The sequence below is a fragment of the Nesoenas mayeri genome (assembly GCF_963082525.1).
Source record: "Nesoenas mayeri genome assembly, chromosome: 6".
In the NCBI taxonomy this organism is placed as follows: domain Eukaryota; kingdom Metazoa; phylum Chordata; class Aves; order Columbiformes; family Columbidae; genus Nesoenas; species Nesoenas mayeri.
Window position 1 is genome coordinate 24194724 of NC_137545.1, and position 19235 is coordinate 24213958.

A 19235-nucleotide genomic window follows, 5' to 3' on the forward strand; every position below is an offset into this window, starting at 1 on the left:
ATAAAATCTAAACAACAAGAATGAATTAAAAGCACATTCTGATCAGTTAACCATGGAAAGCTAAAATCCTGCAGTTTATCACTTGTCTACAAACCAAAAGTCATTGACTAAATTTTCAAGTTACGGTCTCATAGTCTCAAGTAGCTGGAAATGGAATAATTGCTGCTGTAACTATTTAAATACATTCCCTGTGATCTAATTGCTTTTGCTTTAAATGATTATGCCTATTGCCTCATTTAGCATGGCCAATGCATCCACTTAGACTTAGACGATTCATTTTGTCCTTACTTAAGGATTGATTAAAATGTTGTTGAACTCTGAAACAGGAAGTTAGGACTAAGAATGTGTAATTTATTTGAAACTCAAGTCAGTGCTATATAGGTTAATGTCCAGCTGGTTTGAAGAAGGTCTCTGAAGGCACAGACTAGGACTGGTCTAGGCTGCAAGCTCTGCCTCCTGCTGCCATTGAGCGTTCCTTATATTTGTCCAAATATTTAGCACTTCAGGGCAGCAGTACATAGCAAATAGAGAACGTGTGCACTGGGTTGTGCGTTCCGCCCTAGACTCTGCTTTTTTGCACACTGATGCATATCCAGTTGCTTTGGTTTATTTTCTTTACAGAAAGTGTACATGCCCTGACTGAAGGGATACAGAGTAGTCCCTCTAGAGGTGAAGGGTGGGGGAAAGGCATAATGCTTATGGCTGCTACTGCCTGGCCAACACTGTATATAAATTAAAGCATTTTGACTTTCGTGTGGACAGGTGGCAGGTTAAGGCAAACGTACAGCTATTTCTTCCCACGATGACTTTGTAAAGCAGTATAGCAGATTGTCAGTTTGTACACTGTTCTAATGGGACAAATTTTCTGACTGCTGGGTTGCTGTGTGGCGCTAAAACTGTGTGAATTGTAGCTCAGTGCCGTATCCTGGTGAATCAATGTTTGCAAGTATCTGCAATCATACAGATTGGATTCCTGAGTGACTCTGCCTGTGAAGGATAATCATTTCTGGCATCTTAATCTCCCTTCACTTACTGCAGATGTCTAAAAATAAAGGCCATGGTTGTATTTAATTTTGGGAAATCCAGCATGCACCTTGTAACCTGTCTGAGCTTCTGCAGCTTCACGCAGCCACCTCCTCCCCCAGCTCCCAAGGAAGATAACTTCCCCCATTTGGTTCAGTCCCTCTAATGGTGCTTTCCAGCTCTGAGTGGCTGAAGTGCCTTCTGTTTTGTCCTTTGCTAGCCAAATTTTGCCGATATATAAACAGGTTGCTGTTTGCTCTAAGGAACAGCTTGCTGTGCACTTCTGAAGTGAGTCTGCGAAACACTGCTATCCAAAGATGGCAGCTGAGGTACCCCTTGAAATGGAGAGACCTTAACTCCCACCTGGACAGGACTGACTCACCATATTAACTGGAAACTTCAACCTCATTGCTGACCATTGTGTCAGCTTTTGCGTTTGGAATTTAGCATTGGATCATACTTTTTCTGAAGTTATATATAACCAAAGCAGAAGAAGAAAGTTATTAAAAAAAGCCCCACCAAAACAACAAAAATACACGCACCAAAACAAACAAACCAACCAACCAACCAAAAACCAAAACCCCAAACACAACCAACCAACCTTAATATCAAATTCCCAGGAAGGAATGGATTATGTTACTAGGCTCTCCCCAAGCCTCTGGTTTTTGCTTATGAGTAAGAAAGCAATATGAACAGCATCTGACTTGCTGATCCCTGTCTTCACTTAAAAGTCAGAGCTCAGGCATTCATTTAGAGGACTGAATACTTTTTTCACCAGAGCCTGTACAGTTCTTCTGACATTCACAGTTAATATTGATACTCTGTAGGCCAGAAAACATTACATACAGAAAGAATACATCAAGTCTGATTCTGCTTTGGATGGAGTTTGTGGAAGCTTCGCCATTGCATGTAAAAGGAGAAAGACTAGAGTGAAAAAGATTTATAATCCAAATGTGTTTAATGCTTGTGTATCTGTATGACATGGATTTACTCTATTTTGAGTCTCTCTTATTTTCTAGGGCATTGTCTTGTTTTTAGTCTCTCCATAATTAGTTACTATTTATAGGGCAGATCAAAAGAAGTAGCTCACAGATGTCAAAAGATGCATGTTTTCTCACATATAAGTGTTTTTTTGCTTTAACTTGATGCAAACACTTTATTATTAAGGCTTTTTAAAAGACCACAGAAGGTATATAGACTTAAATTTTTTTTCTATATGATTAACAGCAGCAATTTGGGTTTTGCTTTCCTTTTTAAGTACTTCAAATTCTGCCATAGAAAGGAGGAATGGGCTATATGTATTTAAATGTACACATAAAGATTAAAAGAATTGCTATCCTCACTTTTTTTAGTCACCTACATCACTCTAATGGATCTCTAACATGAAAGTTCTATTTTACAAAGTGCTATTACCAGCACTTTTTTCCATTTTTCATCCTGGAAAAAGATTTAATTTCCAACTTAAGTTCTCACTACATATTTTTAAATTCCCTTATATCATGAACACTCCGTGTATGTCTCAAGAGGTTAGGTAATTTACTGCCTTTGCCTCAATAAAATTTTTACAGGCACTTATGCTCCTGAAATTTTGGTAAAATAATATGTGGGATTAAAAAAAGAGTGAGGAGTTGAGTTGCTATCTCCCTCATCACAAAGCTGCGTGTTCAAAGGCACGTTCCTGTGAACTGTGTTCTCTAAGCTGCTGTTCTTGTATATTCTATCTGTCAAAAGCCCTTGTAGCTGCAAATAAAATGTAACTATTCCCTTACATTATAAAGCTAATAATGAAGTGGTAAATGCATAAAACACAGTATTTGAGGTATGTAGGTATTCTAGATACCGTGTTAGTATAGGAAAGAAAGACAACATGAATATGGAGAAACTTCTATTTAAAATGTGAGCCCTCTCACAGAGCAACAGCAACACCCCCCCCCCCCCCCCCTTCTTGACCTTTGAATGACCTCGCTTACCACGCTGCCTTAAAATGATATAATAATAGTAGTATCCTGTTTATGGTATTCCATACAAATGTTTTTAGTAGTGGCTTTTGTATTTGTGCTATGCAGGATTTCTCAAAAAATAATTTTAGCCCTTATATCTTTCATTGTGGATTGTAAAGGGGGGAGAGCTTTCTTAGGTTTTCTTTTCCTGTTAAACACTTACATTTAGTCTAAAGAGACAAATCAAATTCTTTAATCGTTTACAGGCCAAAGAACCGTCAAAGAAAAAAGAAGTCCATCAACACAGCTTAATAAAAGTTATACTATCCAATGAAATAATATAATACTGTGCATTTATACTGTCGTAATAGCTGTTAAAATCTATACCAGTTTCTAATATCACACAGTTATGTAGGTACTTACCATTTTAAAAGCAGCATGAAGTGGAATCGGTGGAAAGTCCCCAAGGTGTAATCAATAATTGATTAAAATGATGAGCCTTTGTGGTATTATTTTGAAGTGCACAATCTGAAATTAAAGGAAATTTACTGACACTTGTATATTTTGTTGAAAGAAGGATTGCTCAGACATATTAACAAAATTGATGTCTGTTGCCTTCTACAGAGTACAAGGAGAGTGATTTATTTTGGAAACGTCTTTCAGCTGGGTAACTAGGTAACTTACTGTGCTACACAGGCGAGTTTGGATTCCATTTCCGGAAGCAGAATTCCAATTCAATGAGTGAAGGAAACAGATGGAGTAAGAGGAGGACAGATGGGTACCAAAAAATTCCAGCCACTGTTTTCAGTACCTGTGCATTAACTACCATAGATCAATTTATTTTGATTTAGTGAAATGGAAAAATCATAGATTGTGAAGCCAAAGCATTACAGGGCCCCAGACCACTGTATGTTAATATGAGTTCTAGATTGGATACATCTGAGAGTAAAATTTTCTGCTGGCAAGAACCTCACCCCCAGCCCAGTCATTTCATTCTGTTTGGGAGATTTAAACATCTCTCTTACTCAGTGTGGTTGGTTATTCTGCCATGCTGGACAGCTGTGAAGCTTTCCTTGAGCTCCTTCCAGAGCTGGGTGACTGGGGTGTCACAGGGAGTGCTGGGGGCTGCTGAGCCACCAAGGTCCCAGGCTCATCTGATGGGAACGGGCTGAGCCTGCAGAGCCCAGAGGGGAGGCTGAGAGTGCTGCCTGCTGCAGCCTTCAGTTGCGAGACACGAATGGTGGCTTAGAAAAGCAAAACAAAATTTTTATACATATATATAAATTATACACATATATACACCAGCAGTCTTTATCTGCTGCATGGCACAGTTGCTCTGTCACAGACTTGACCTTGACTTAATTTGATCATCCTTGTGGTTAAATAGGAAGTTCAACTGTTAGCCAAATAATTTCTTAACACCCCTCACCCCACTAGTAACTGTCAGTTTGTTGCCGATACTGTTGAATTTTTATATGAACACCTGTCCATTAGAAACTGTATGATGCCCATCCAGACAATTTCCATTTATTTTAGAATGTCTTGCAATTAGTGGAATTTTAAAACTGTAGAATACAAATAGAAATCACTCTTGTATTCAAAATATTTGAGAAATTTAAAAATATAGATCAGAATATGTAATTGCTCTCTTTCTTGCTGAATTCATATCAGGAAGTTTTCTTGCTGCATGAATAGCCACTATATTTTGATGCAGCAAAAGTACAAAAAGGTCTGTAACTCAAATATCCTGGAATTGGCTTTCTGTCACAGTTTATCTCAGTTCCTTTTAAATTTTCCTATCAATAGTTTGAATTAAAAATTCACAATTTTCGTATTTTTTTCAAAATAATTTTCTAATTTAAACACATTCATTTTAGGGGTTAGGCTCACTACTTTTGTAATGAGATAGAAATCGCATATTATGTTTTGTCTTCATATGAAGATAGATCCATTAGACTTTATCCCTCAATCTATTAAATGCAATTTAGATCTTAATGTGGCAAAACCTGAATCTTTAAACTTTGCTATCTGATGGTAGATTACCTTCCCTATATGGTCTGATTCAAGGTGAGAATTGCAGTGCTGGCTATCAGAGTGCTGGAGGCTGGGATACAGTCTTCAGCCATAAACAAGTCCCATTCAAAACTCATCATCATCTCCTCCCACCTTTAAATAAATCTGTGTTGGATTGGAACGTAGCCTACGAGTCAGGCACACAGTTCAGAAGGGCTGTGGTGTGATAAATAGGAAGGTGGTTTGGCTTGGTTTCATAACTGAAGCAGATGATAAATAATGGTTTGGTTTCTTCCAGTTAGAAAACATTTGCAATCTGAATCCAGTTTCAGAATGGCTCTATTTGTGCAGATTCAAATATACTATTTTTCTTCCTTTTTTAAAATAAAAATGTTTTGACTTGCAGAAACATTAATACAATTCCCATCCTTGTTTTTTGTTTGTTTTCCCTGGGACTTCTTCCAAAATTCAATATCTCTATATTCATTAAGCTGCTTCCCCTACCCCACCAATCACCCCTTTTCCAGTCTGAATTTGGAATAAAATCGATATGAAATAATGTTTCCTTTAAGCAAGTAGGAGATAAACTATACAGCTTTCTTAAGCTATTTATCTGAAAGAGACAGTTCAAAATATTATCCAGGGTCAAAAGAGTGAGAAACTCTTTTTGGTATTTGTAGTTCAAAGATAGAAAGTAATTATAACTTCATAATTTTGAAAGCATAGAATCACTTTGGAAATTAAACACAGACTGGAATTTACAACATTTCCTTTAAAAAAATTTTAAAAGGGTGCTTGCAACACTGAAAGGTAGGTACTCTTAAATGCTTGTTGAAACTAATGGCCACTAATAAGTCTGCCCTAATAGACAACTCTTCAGCTCATTGAAACCTGGCTGAGTGTAGTGTCAGGAACATCTTGATACTGGTATGGAAGAGCAACATAATGATTTTAATCTATATAAGTCAGACTCGAAGAGAAGAAGATCCAAGGAAAGGGAAAATGCCGTGCTGCTGTCAATACTTATCAGCAGCAAGTCTAAGTGATGTGCAGCTTCGTTTATATATTTGATTTGTATTCAGCACAGACTCAGATTGCCCTTTCTCAAACTGCTTCATTCCCTTGAGGAATGCTTTTAGAAAAGAGAGCAATCTTGTACAAGGCTGTTGCTGATCACTAAATTTGGAGCTTCTTGCCCTGACATGGAGAGAGAAGGAATGTATTTGCACTGCAGAGAAGTTAGAAGTTCTTTGTTAAAAATCTCCTGGCAGTCCCCAGCTGCTACGTGCTAGAACTGCTACCCAGGCACTAAGGCTAATCTAAGTTGCAGCAAAGAGGAAATATCTCTAAAGTGGTCTAAACTCAAGTGCTTGGTCTTGTTGTACCCACGCTACTTTAAATGCTTCCTTTCGCAATCATCCCTCTGGTTTTGGTTCCACTTTTCTGCTTGAAGAGAAAGTCTACACCTCTTAGCTTATTAAGGTAATACAAAATGACTGTGAAACAGCTGTGGGACATACATGTCAAAAGAAAGGTCATAGTCTTCTGTACAAGTAGAAATGGGAATAAATGCCCAGTATATTTGCTCCTTTTGGAGCATCTGTCAAGAGCTGAGTATCTAGCAAGATTCTGATATTGGAAATTACTCTTACCAAAGAATTGTTTCTGTCTGTATTTTTGTCAGGCAGCCAATCATTTGCAAATGATTTGAGCTTCATCATCTAAGCTGCAAGTTGAAAAAGTGTATTCTGTTCTCCATGTATATGCAATATGTATAAATTAGACTAATGGATTAGTTCAGTTACTAAGATCAACCAAACAACAGACTCCATTCTGCAAATGAAATTAGAATCCTAAGTGGAAGCTGTAGGTATCATTATTTCAGATAATGAAAAACCTTTCAAATGAGTTACTTCAGGCTGGTTTCACTTCAACAATGTAAATTACTTCAAATAAGAGAGCGCGTTATGAAGACAATAGTAGAGCTTGTGTATATACATATATATAAAAGAATATACCAGGAAGAGTTTGGGGGGCCTGGGAGTTCAGGATCCCCAGCTCAGCTTTGGGTGCCTTAGTCCGGGTGTGAGTGGCTACAGGGAGATCGCGATGTGTCCTCCAGCCACCCTCCCACCAGGACAGCCAGCAGACAGGATGCCACTAATACTTTTACTAGTAGAAAGTAATTAAAGAATACCAGGTGTTGTAGTACAAAAAAAAAGAAATAACATTAAAAAAATTTGTTCTTCTCACTCAGATGAATTGAGTGATCTTGAAATAAAATGTTCTTTACACCTCATGCATCCTTGCACAACAATGCTGCTACTGGGTTGTTCTGAACATGTTTTTGCTTAATTTCAAAGCTTGAATTAGTGATTAGTAAGAACCTTGGGCTCTGCTTTGCTGTTTCACTGTTAAGTAGTAGATTTGAAAAGATGCTTAAAGCTCAAGGTAACTGGTGGTTGTTTGCAACTTTTCTGCTTGTATCTTTGGGGATTCTCACCTACTATTCTCATTTACTTATTCCAAGGGCTTCAGAAAAATAAAAAGGCGCTGGACAAGCACTTGTTCTTCTGACACCGATCGTTCTTACTGAAATTGCAGCCCCTTCTTTGTGAGGGGGAGGAAGGGAGTTACAACGGCTTGAGGCAGGTTTTAACATTTTCAAGCCATGACTAAAGCCAGTTCAGATAATTTGGCAAGGGCTTGAGTGAATGTAGGGACAAGCCGAGGGAGGTTGTTAGGACCATACAATGAAAAATAAACATAGACAAACAGGAAAAAATAGCAAGGAATATGATGAAGAACAGAGTGAATGAAGGTATGAAGGAACTTAAAGATTCAAGAAACAACAGTGATTATTAGAAAGAAAACTTGAAGAAATACGATAGCAAAAAAACAGAGGACCACATAGCAAGAAAACAGAGGAAGTACATGTATGAAAGGGTTTGGACTAAGAAAGAGAAAGGTTTTCTGAAGATAATGCTCTGTCAATTTGCCTGACTCTAGTTCCACACCTCATATCCTGTTGACTTGTAGGCTTCTTTCCCAAGCAAAACAGCTAGATCCCTTCAGGAGAAGTTGTAGTGAAATCAATAAAACTGGGTGGTTTAAATTGTCATATGAGATGAAAAGGGTTCTGTGCAGTAAGAACATGGCAAATCCCTTCCTGCTGGGTCTGTGCACTGTGGGTGTGAGCTGCTCCTCACTAACTGCCCTGGCAATCCATGCCAGTTTCTTCCATAGCCCCTTCCAAACAGTATATATGTGGCTTTCGCTTTCCTAAGAGTGAGTCTGTGTGTGTAGCAAGTTATGTGTAGAGATCTGAAAAATGTTCAGATGTGACCATGAACCTCATCTTCTATAAAGAAAATGGATGCTTTCAGTATACTAGAAGATCCTCATTTGCCCATATTAATTTAACTGTTCTTTCCACAGTGGTAAATAAGCCTTTATGTATTTATTTATCACTAAATAATCTCATAAAAAATTGCTGTGATTAATCAGGAAACTTTCAGTAAAGCATGCAATGTCAAGCTTTTTGGGGAGAGAGGGGTGAGTGGAGGCAGCACCCAAAAAGATTTCTAGAACACTGAAGAAGAAACAGGACGGGGAGTCTGGATATGCTTTTTAGAATATTTAGCTTTAACAGTTGAGTATTAAAAATTTTGAGTGATAGAAACAGGAATGAAAGCGCCTACATACCTACCTGCCTTTTGTATATTGTTGGTATAGGACCACTTGTGAATGACATAATATAAAAAATGTCCATTTCTGAATTTCTGGTAATACTTGCTTTGGACTCTTGACAACCACTTCAGCAGTATAGTAGATTATGTTGTTTTTCCTTGGATACTTTTAAAACTTGTATATATAAACTTTATCAGACAGGTAGAAATACAAAATACAGGGTACATGCATAAATAACAGGTGTGAAGCAGACAAGCCTGTGTAAGGAACAAGATTTTGTGGTAACAAATGTTCTGCAGAATGGCTACTGTGATATACTGTCCTACTGACCAATAGAAGAGGGATGTGTAACTAAAGAATTAATTAGAATGATGAAAATTTGTTTAAGGCACATTTTCCTGAGCCCTCTTTTTTTCCCTCAGACATCCAGCCCCACTGCCGAGGATGATGTGCGCTGTGTGACTTGTTTCACGCCAGCTGTCTGTCACAGGCATTTGTGCTGCCTTACTCCCTTGGCTCCCCCCAGAAGGAAAGGTCTGGGATCACATGTCATTGTATGCCCTTGCTTGGGAAAATAGGCATTCCGATGCCTGACTTTTGCCATGCATTTAATCAAGCCAGAGTAGTTCAGTAAGCTTCACTACTAATATTTTTAAGCAAACAGAAAACAGTTATACTGTCATACTTTCTGTATTTAAGCTTAAAGAATGATGAACTGTTGAGGAAGTGCTGAAAATTTTTTTTAGAATGTTTTGTCTGTTGTATTTTCTATAGCTGTTTCTGTAAACCTACAATTGAATCTCAAGTGTTGATTTGTTCTGATGGTATTTCCATTTGGAAATGTCAGATATTTCAGGAGAAATTTTATTCCTGGAAGATCTTGAATTGCAGCCCTACTATGCAAAGTTTTTTCTTGCAAAGCTGAATGAAATTTACCCAATACTAAACCTTAAACCTTTTGTGAAATGCCTCTATTAAAATATGGCCTCAGAGCCGGGAAAAAATAAATACCTGAATCTGAACTAGTCTGATAGAGTACTGTGTGTGTGTCTGTCTGTCTCTTTATGACAATAAAATGATAAATTTCCCTGCTATATATTGTAAGTAGGGCATCTGTGTGCTGCCTGAGATTAAGAGGTTGCTGCTTTAGTCAGTAGCAGCAGCAGTAGCTGCAGACTTTTGACCTCTGTGTTAAATAGCTGTTCCTTGCAAAGTTCGTGCCTCCGTTACTAAACTGAAGCTCTACTGTGTTGAGATCAAATAATGACCAAGATCCAGTCTTGCAGCCCACAGTTGTTTGAGTCATTTTTTCTTAGTGCTCAAGTCAGCAAAACTTCTCATCACAGGCCAGGGGCTCAGAACTGGCTCCTTGTGTTTGTTGAGCACCATAATTCCATGCCAGCTTGACTTCTAATCATGTTCCTTGATGTTTTGCTAAGTCTTTATCTGCTTTATACTGCAGTGACAAAGGCTGAGTGTATTTTAAACACCGCCTTATCATAGTATTTTACAGTCTTGCTAAAATTTTTGGCCAGTCTAGTCTACAATTTAATCTTTTTAAAAATGCATTTCCATTTTCTCTGTGTTGCCTACACATACTGAATTTAGAGGAGACTTAACTTCATAAAGCATCTGCTTAGGTTACAGTCATTTTATACTTATTTCATCATTATTGCATGAGATTTGTATTGAGTATATAATTTGGCTTGCTGTTTACCCTGTGTTCAGCCAAAACATGAATTCTTTGCCATAGCACTTTCATTAAAAGAATAAAAAAAGCACTTAAGCATAAGAAGAAAAGCAGGTAAAAATAACTCCTTGTCCTTTACGAAAATGCATTTTTTGTTCTTTCTCTCAGCCGAAACAGTTCCCATTAGAAATATTCTTGAGTTCTCTGCTTCCAGCAAGTTCTTATTATCTCATGCATCCAATCCAAAACATCATTTTGCTGCTTTGTGAAATTGAATCAAAGACTTTCAAAATAATTTAGAGTTGTAAATAACACTCTTTCACGGTGCTGCAAATAAAAATAAGATCTGATATGTGTTACACAAAAAAAGAAAGTTCTGAAGTCTTCATTAAAAAAAAAGAGAAAATAATTAAGAACAGTTTGGGTAGTTTTTGAATTGTTAGTGTTTTCTTCCTATCTTTATACATCTCAAATTTATCAAAAGAAATCACTGTTGCTCCTTCTGCAGTACCAGAAATGTAATTCAAGAGTTGTTTACAGAACTATTAGTTCATTCATTTATCTTAAAGGTAGAAACACAGTATTTTTATCTGTAATGAACTGAGAAGGTTCGTTAACTTGAAAGCATTGCTACAGTGACTTATCCCATATAAAGGGGAATTTATATGTACAGTACAATACACGTATCCATGATTGTGATAAAAGCCTTGTACTCATTTTACAGAAAACCAAAGAAAACTAGTAGTGGTGCTATAATTCACTTTACAGAAAACTCATCAGATTCATTCTGTTACTTCAACCTTCACAGAACTTAGTTCCTTTCTACAAAGCAGATTATAGGTGCTGGCACCCCAAATGGCCCTCGCTGGTGGGTAATCATAACTATTACAATGCACTCACATTTTTGGGTCAGAATGTGAGAAACTGGTGCTAGCTGAGCACTCTTGTAGACGTAGCTCCCCACTGCTCCCTTCAGCTGCTCTTGGATCTTGAAGTCCTTCCCACATTCACTTCCCTTCTAGAGCTCAAGTATTAATGAAATAAATAAAAAAGTCTTGCATCGCTCAGAATAATTGGGAGTGTACAACTATGAAAGATGTATTCTGAGACAACGTGCCTGGACTCCGATACCTTTATGATGTATTTTGGGAGCAGAAATTAACTGGTATTCTTCTGGACTTTACAAGCAGTTCTGTTTGCGTTGTATCTTTTCTGCAGTTTGGAGAAGAGTTTGGTCTTTGAGAGGACTTAATGCAAGAAACAATTTCTTCGTAGGATATCAGACCTCTTCTTTGGATATGTCTGTGTGTGGCTTGGCTTTTGCTATTATGTATTTTGTAGTCTTAAACCTTTTTTTTAATCGAAGGCTTATCTGCTTATCACTAATTCCTGTCTGAGCACCCCAATTGTACAATTACAGCCTAGGCCTCATCAGCAAGATAATTTATTGCATTTTTATTGTGATGACCAGAGGATAAAACAGTTCCTGTTCCCCAATAATTTAGTTCATTCTAATATTCTCTTCATACCAATTCCAATTTCACATCTCTACTCCTTGAGCTATCTGCATCAATTTATTTTTTGTATGAGAAAGCTCTGTACACATCTGTGCACACTATAAATAAAAAGCAATAAGCTGACATCTTTAACCTTTATCAGACGTATTTCATACACTTTTTTTTCTGGTATACTTGCTATTAAACTTCTGTCTCTTTATATCTATCGCATGTCTGTATTTCCCGTGTCCTCCTTCCCCTTTTCTGGCAGAGTGTTCAGCTGCAGATGAAGCGTAATACACTGTTCATCTCGTCATTGTGTCTGCTTGTGAGCTGATGGGTTCACACAGGCATTGCAGACACTTTTTCTGCTATGGCATATAAAATAAACTGTCTACAGCTATGTACATTTGCTTTCACACATACAGAGTCCTGCTTATTTCAGGAAATGTATCTTACATACAAGGACAAAGTTGGAGATCTCATTAAAATCTGTCTCTGAAATGAAGTTAAGGCTGAAAACCAGAAAGCAACAGGAGGCTGAGATCATTAGGAACTCAGAGCTCTCACTGACCTAATCAGGCCACTCACTACATATTGCCTGTAGCAGTATCTAATGTATTTTAAGTGTTCATGTTATACTTGTGTGTGGAAATTGTCCTGTGTTTAGAAAATTTAGCTGGCCATTTGCATTGTGTTTTTTGAAGACTCCAGTGCAGCCAGCCCCTGCCCGTACCTGGCCTACCAGGCTTGGTGACGGGTCTCTCAGCCTGACCCAGAGCTGTCTCCCCTCTGCCATGGGAGTGAGTCGCACCAGTTGCTCTAGGGCACTCAGCAAGTTGCTTTGCTTTTCACTCACGCTGCGTATTTCTGTACCTCATCCTTGTCTGTGGCTCTTTAGCCCTTGATTCCTGCTCTTACCTCCTAGATCTCCCACTTGCAGTACAATCCCCCTCTGGGTTTCCCTCACTTAGCTTCCTTACTGGCAATACTCCTATTTCTCAAGCTCTTGCATTCCATGATTTCTTCAGTTCTTAAGATCATCTTAACTAGATCTTTCATGTATTAAACAAAACGAGAAGTTGAGCAAACACTTTGACAATTTCAGTATGAGGCTAGATTTAACACTTATCTCATGTTCCTGTTGTAAAATGGTCTGTCAATCTCTGATGCTCCCTGTTAGTGTTGTTTATTCATGCATTTTTATATAACCTTAGATATTTGGGGCTTTAAAAAAAAATCTTTTAAGCCACATAATACCTAAAAGTGCTGTTTTAATTTACAACCAAAAGAGTTTAAGACTTCCTTGTAAACGCTTTTGATTGAGAGAAATACCTCATAAAATATTTTGAGATTTTAAACAGAATCACAAATTATGGTGACAATACAGTCTGTTACACCAAACAAGCTACAAGATTTATAAGTCCAAATAAAGAGTTACAGAGAAGTTAAGGAAAGGAATAGCCATCTTGGGTGCAAGCAGAAATAGTTAATGCATTTCAGTTTGAATTTTATTCACATTTAGCAAGATATACAAGTAAAGCTTGTTCTCTCGGTTGTTTTAAAATGTAAATGTGTCAACATTAAAAATAGATGGTATCATATGAGAGGATGGAGAAAAAGACAACAAACAAATCCCAAATAGTGAGATAAATCAGCCTGCCCTTAAATGGTACCAATCAGGTCTTTAGGGGTGCTAGATCACTTCTTGGGTATTCATCCTTTTTTATTTCCTTTTCCAGAATGTAAGGCAAAAACTTATATAATTTTATCTTACAGCAGTAGCACTGATGTAGTTATGACCTGTTCAAAGAACCAATGAAATTATGCAGGGATTTTAACTGAACTGCAGTGCTCACTGATTTTCTGATCGTATGATAACAAAATTGTCAATAGATCACTAAATTAATACACAAAATTCTGTGCCAGAAGCTCTGAATAGGGAAATGTCCTAAGTAAAGAACAGTTCAGTCTAATCTTATATTAACTTCTAATGCACGGGAGCATAATCCTGTCAGCAAAGGGAATCATTTAGATGAAAATAAAAGGCCTTTGTGTACACAGGGTAAGTCAAGATTTTTGTATTACTGAGCTGTGCTGTGATTATAGCACTAGCATGGCAAGTGAAGAGGTTAGCTTTTGGATTTTTAAGGCCATGAGCTGAACTAATTGTCCACCTTTGTTTAATTTTCCCATCTTTTGCCCCTATAAATTCTTTTTACATTGTTCCACATATGCAGAAGTAACCTTAGTCTCATTAAAGAGCTGAAATCTCTCTGGAACATACAATTTCAGTATAAGGCTTTCATACATGCATTTGTCACCTTTTTACACTTGCTTTTCAAACTACTCCAGATTTAGCAGCTGGTGCTTTTAAAACTAGGAAGTGCCAGTCAACAGATGGGCCCTTGCCAATGTGTTTATTTCTGTGCATGATGGTTGTAATATTTTTTAATAGGTTTGAAAGTATAATATCTGTCCCTACCAAAGTGTTCCTTCCCATTTGGCAATCTGTACCTCTGTGTCTACCACAATTGCCTTTGTCGCTTACAGAATCGATCCCATAGTTTTCAAATTCCTTCCCAATGTTTATGCACAGCCTTTGTCTACCCTTTCAAAGAAATAAGTCTTATGCAGTCACATCATTTGTCTCTTAAAATTTTAATTTCATGCTGGAAAATACTTAACTATAATTTTTGGCTGGTAAATTCAGCCAAATTTGAAAGAATGATAGATTTCCTAAAGATCCAACACATGCATCAGGAAAATCATCAGCATGAATAGAGGAGAGAGACCAAAATTACTTTCCCTGCTGGGAGAATGAAAAGGACAACTCAGTGTCTATACGTTTTATCTGCTGGCAGTGGGGCAGTGGGAGAGCTGATGATGTTGCTTTCAAAGATATTTCTGTGATATTTCTATGGGGGTGCAGCAGCATTACCTGTTATATCAGCATAGCTCAGGGAATGCTGCCTTTTCTTTTTTTAGTTATCTTTAGTACAATGTAGTTGAAGTTATTATTTCATTTAACATACTGTATCATAAAGGTATTTAGGAAACTTAGCTTAAAGCACAATTTTAAATGAGAAGAAATTTAGCAGTCTTTACTATGCATTAGTCATACTTCCTCTCCCCTGGCCCCTGTGTGTACAAAACAGTGTTTGGAGGAACTGGGGAGACAGCTTTGAAATCTGCAATATTACTTTTTAATTACAAACATCAGTGTCCTTGTCTTTGCTATCAGTTGAATCCATGGCATTCTTAGACTTTACAAATGGAGGCAATAACACAGCAGTATCACAGAGCCTAATAACATACAATATAGTGTAAAGCAGCATGCAGTGTACAGCATCAATATGGATGCAGTGTTCAGGTTTATCCTTAGAAATATATAGCTGAAGGTTCTGATTCTTCAGATTTACCCATGATATTAGGGTCTCATAGGCACTACCATACAAGCTTGTAATTTGTATGACTGAAATGTAAGATCAGAATCTAACCAAAGAGAAAACACAAAACACCACTGGAGAAAGAAGAGAAAACCTTCATTCGGGGCCTTCGTTTTCTTTAATACTTCGATAATGATTTGGTGACTAATTGTGTGTGTGTATATGCTCTAGCATTTTTCGTAGACCTGTTTTGTGTAACAGCATGCTGTATTGCTGATTGTTATTCATATTAGGTTTTTCACTTCCTATTTTTTGGAAGCCGGTTGAATGCCAAAAAAGTAACAATCGTCTGACAGATAATAGATGGGAATCTGAGATTGTAATTAAATGTAGCTACAGTACATGTACTTAAATACTAATTAAATGGCACTGACTCTGAGATCATAATCTGAGTGATTATAACTAGACTCAATCATCAACGGATCCTATCCAAATAAGATTTTGTCACGTTCCTAATTATTGTCTTGCATAAAAATAACTAAGAAACTCGTTCCTTCCAATGAGAATTTCTGTCTTAAAGTTCTTAAAACATAAACCAAAACCTTTTGAAATATTTGATCCTCCAGCATTGGAATGCTATTCCAAATTGTTCCTGTGTTGGTTTGCCAAGTGTTTCATTCATTTCATGAGGACTTTGCTAATTAGTGTATGTTAGATGTGACACAGGAATAAAGACTATATTTAAGCTTCCCAGAACTTCTCATTATAAGAGTTCGCACTCAGTTGCTAGGAGGTTAGCCAGACTTTTAAGTATTTGGGCTGAAATGTGGGTTTGCATTATGATACAGCCTTTAATTATGTGAGACCACACTATTCTTCTCCAACTCATTCCCTGCCTACCCCATTCAGGTCACAAGATGGATATTGCTCATTTAATGGGCAGTTTTCCAATATGTCATTTAAAAATGCACTTCAACAGTTAGTGGCCCCCTTGCCTGTTTCAACATTCAGATCTTTCTCAGAATACAACACTATTGATTTCCTCATAAGACTGATGGGCTCTATTGAAACTACAGTATCTCAGAGTTCACAAACATTAGTGTCTCCATTTTATAATACTCTTGTGAAATGAGTGGTTATTATTATCTCTGTTTTACAATGCGGTACTATGGTAAAGTAATATATCATCAAAACGTAGACCAGTGTGGGTGTCTAATGCAAAATAATCATTACCTTGTATCTCAAAATACACAGTTTTTAATATTTGTCCAGAGCTGGAGTTTTTAAAACTAGCAAGTCAATTCACTTCACTTGTAGCTGTGAATTCTTAAAGCTTCTGCAAACCTAATCCTTTGTGTGTCAGACTGAGTGCTCAGAATGTGCAGCAGCTCCTGTGAAGCTTTCACTGCGGCAGTTTGCCTGGGATCACGCAGGAACTGGTGGCAGAACTAAGAAGAAAATTCAGTTCTCCACTCTCTTTAGAGACATGGGCCTCCTTTCAGTTTCTGTATCAAAGGAAAGCAGGTTTACAAACATCAAGGTCATTCCCTACACAGCTGGCTTTCATCCTCTGAACATCATCTTCCCTGTGCACTGCAGTGACAAAATTTTCCTTTTTCATTTAAAAAATGCTGATGCTTAAAATTTTGCAGATAAGTAGGAGTTAGAAAGACATATGCTAAATTATGTTTCGTTCTCCCTCTTATGCCCATAAAACAAGTCACCTTAGTTAGGAAATATTTAAATCTTTCTCAGAATCTTTGTTCATGAGCTTAGTTTAAAACCCCTGTTGGTATTTTTACTTCTGTCACTAGCAACATACACATGAGTGAGATCTACATGATGCAGCCCATGCCATTGTTTATTTCAAAATTATATCAGTTTTTCAGGTCCACAGCGGGACACACCAGATTGAACTAATGACACATTTCAGAGTTCTTCTCTGGTGATATCTTCAACACATCTTTAATGAATAAGTGGTTTGATAGTAGAAGCTCATTATTCCTGAGTAAATTGACTTATTTTATGCCATTCTTTTAAGGCCAGATTTTCAAATGGGCATCTTCTTTAAGGTAATTATATTAGAAGTTGTTTTCAGAGGTAACTACAGAGATTGCTGGGAAGAGGGTGGAGACTGTGAATACATCAGTTTTGAGAAAAAATTAATGTGAGAAGCCCACTTTCGAAAATTTGGAAATACAGAGCCAAGAGCTGCTCTTACAAGCTGGTAAGGTGGACAAGCCTGTTCTGAGGGCTGGAAGTCAGGACATGGTGGTTTAACCACCGCTGACCTTGTGATCCTGCCCTCATGTGGTGAAAGATAGTGCTCTCAACTGGGTTGGTTGAACCCAGTAATATTGGCATATTAACTTGGGAAAACAGTCTTTCCTGGAGATTTATTTTTAACCCAGGTGAGTTCATAGCGTGGTTTACAGCAGAATTTCACAAGCAGTTGTGGTGCTAGAAGGGAAAGTCAGGAACTTCTTAAAGCAGCTTTTCACTGAAGTGCATTGATTGTGGAATTATGAGTTAAGCATTGCAGCATGACACCTAATTAACATCCTAGATCCTGTCTACCTGTGTGGTTAGTTATAAATGCTGACACTTCGAGTAAGGATTGACATTTTGTCTTATCCTAATCCACTTAGATGGAATCTGTATTCTTGCTCAGCTTTTATGTATAGAATTGAAGAGGATGGAGATAAAGCATTGAATAAATTCACAGACAGTATGCTGGTGTTTTGTTTGTTTGTGCGGGTTTTTTTGTGTGTGTTTTTGTGTGTGTGTGGGGGTTGTTGTGATTCGTTTTGTTTTGGGTGGGTTTTTTTTCTGTGTTTGTTTGTTTTCCTTCCAGCTGAACAGTGTATTACATTAAAGACCTGTACATTTAGGGACATAAAACCATATACTTATGATATTACATTAACCTAAATTAAGCTCCAGGAGAATGAGTGTAAAGAACATAATGGTCATTGGGACCACACAGATATGTGGTCAGCTGTGATCCAACGGAAGAGAAACCTGATCCGGAAGATAAAAGTGAGCAAACTCGTTTTCTGCATGTTTTGGGTTTTATTTAGAAATCTCTGTACTGTGCATCTAATTGATCTTTGAAAGTGTCCCACAAGGTTTGGGAAATAAGGCTGCATCCTACACTTCATTATGAACCGCAACACCACAGGGAGGCACAACCATGGTCATGAACTGATTGTTCAGTAATCTGTGGGTCAATTGAACCCTATCTCCTTAAAACCTGACATTTCGTTACTAACAGGTGGGCACAGTGGACGGATGGAAATATTTCAAATTTGCATTTTTTTAGGAAAAAGATCAGTTCTTTTGAGGAATCTGAGTGGCTAAATTTTTTGTATATTTGTACCTCATATGGCCTTTGCCATCTTCTAGGCCTGATTCATTCACCACTAGGTTACCAGGGTAAGGGAGTACATTAAATAAGTACAAAGGAAGTTCTAAACTTTAAATATCAGTAGGGAGAAATGACTGTATAAGCTTCAAGTGTTAAGGCACAATGAACAATCTTGCCTGATTCTTTAAATGGCAGAATTCTAATTTGTGGTTTATTGCAGCTAAATGGAGATAGTGGTATAGAAAATTAATCAACAAATTGTACCAAACTGCACCCTCAAGCCTCTCTTCTACCAACATTGTCTTTCAGTCTGTCATTCAGAATTTCTACTATTTTTATGCAACTCCTTAGTTTTAGAAAACTTAGCTTTTTTGGTTTGTATTCATTCTTTGTTAGCTTTTTAATGAATATAATCTCACTCTTAATAAATACGTATGTTTAAAAAATTAAAAGGATACTTCCTTACACATTTAGATATACCCAGAATTGAAGGTGAAAAAAGGTAGAACCCTAATGACTATTAGTTAGTAACAACCTTCATGAGACTGACTCAAGACTCTAATCAAATGAAGAGATTTTGTCCTGCTGAGCACCTGTCAGTAGGAAGGTTCTAAATTAATATTAAAT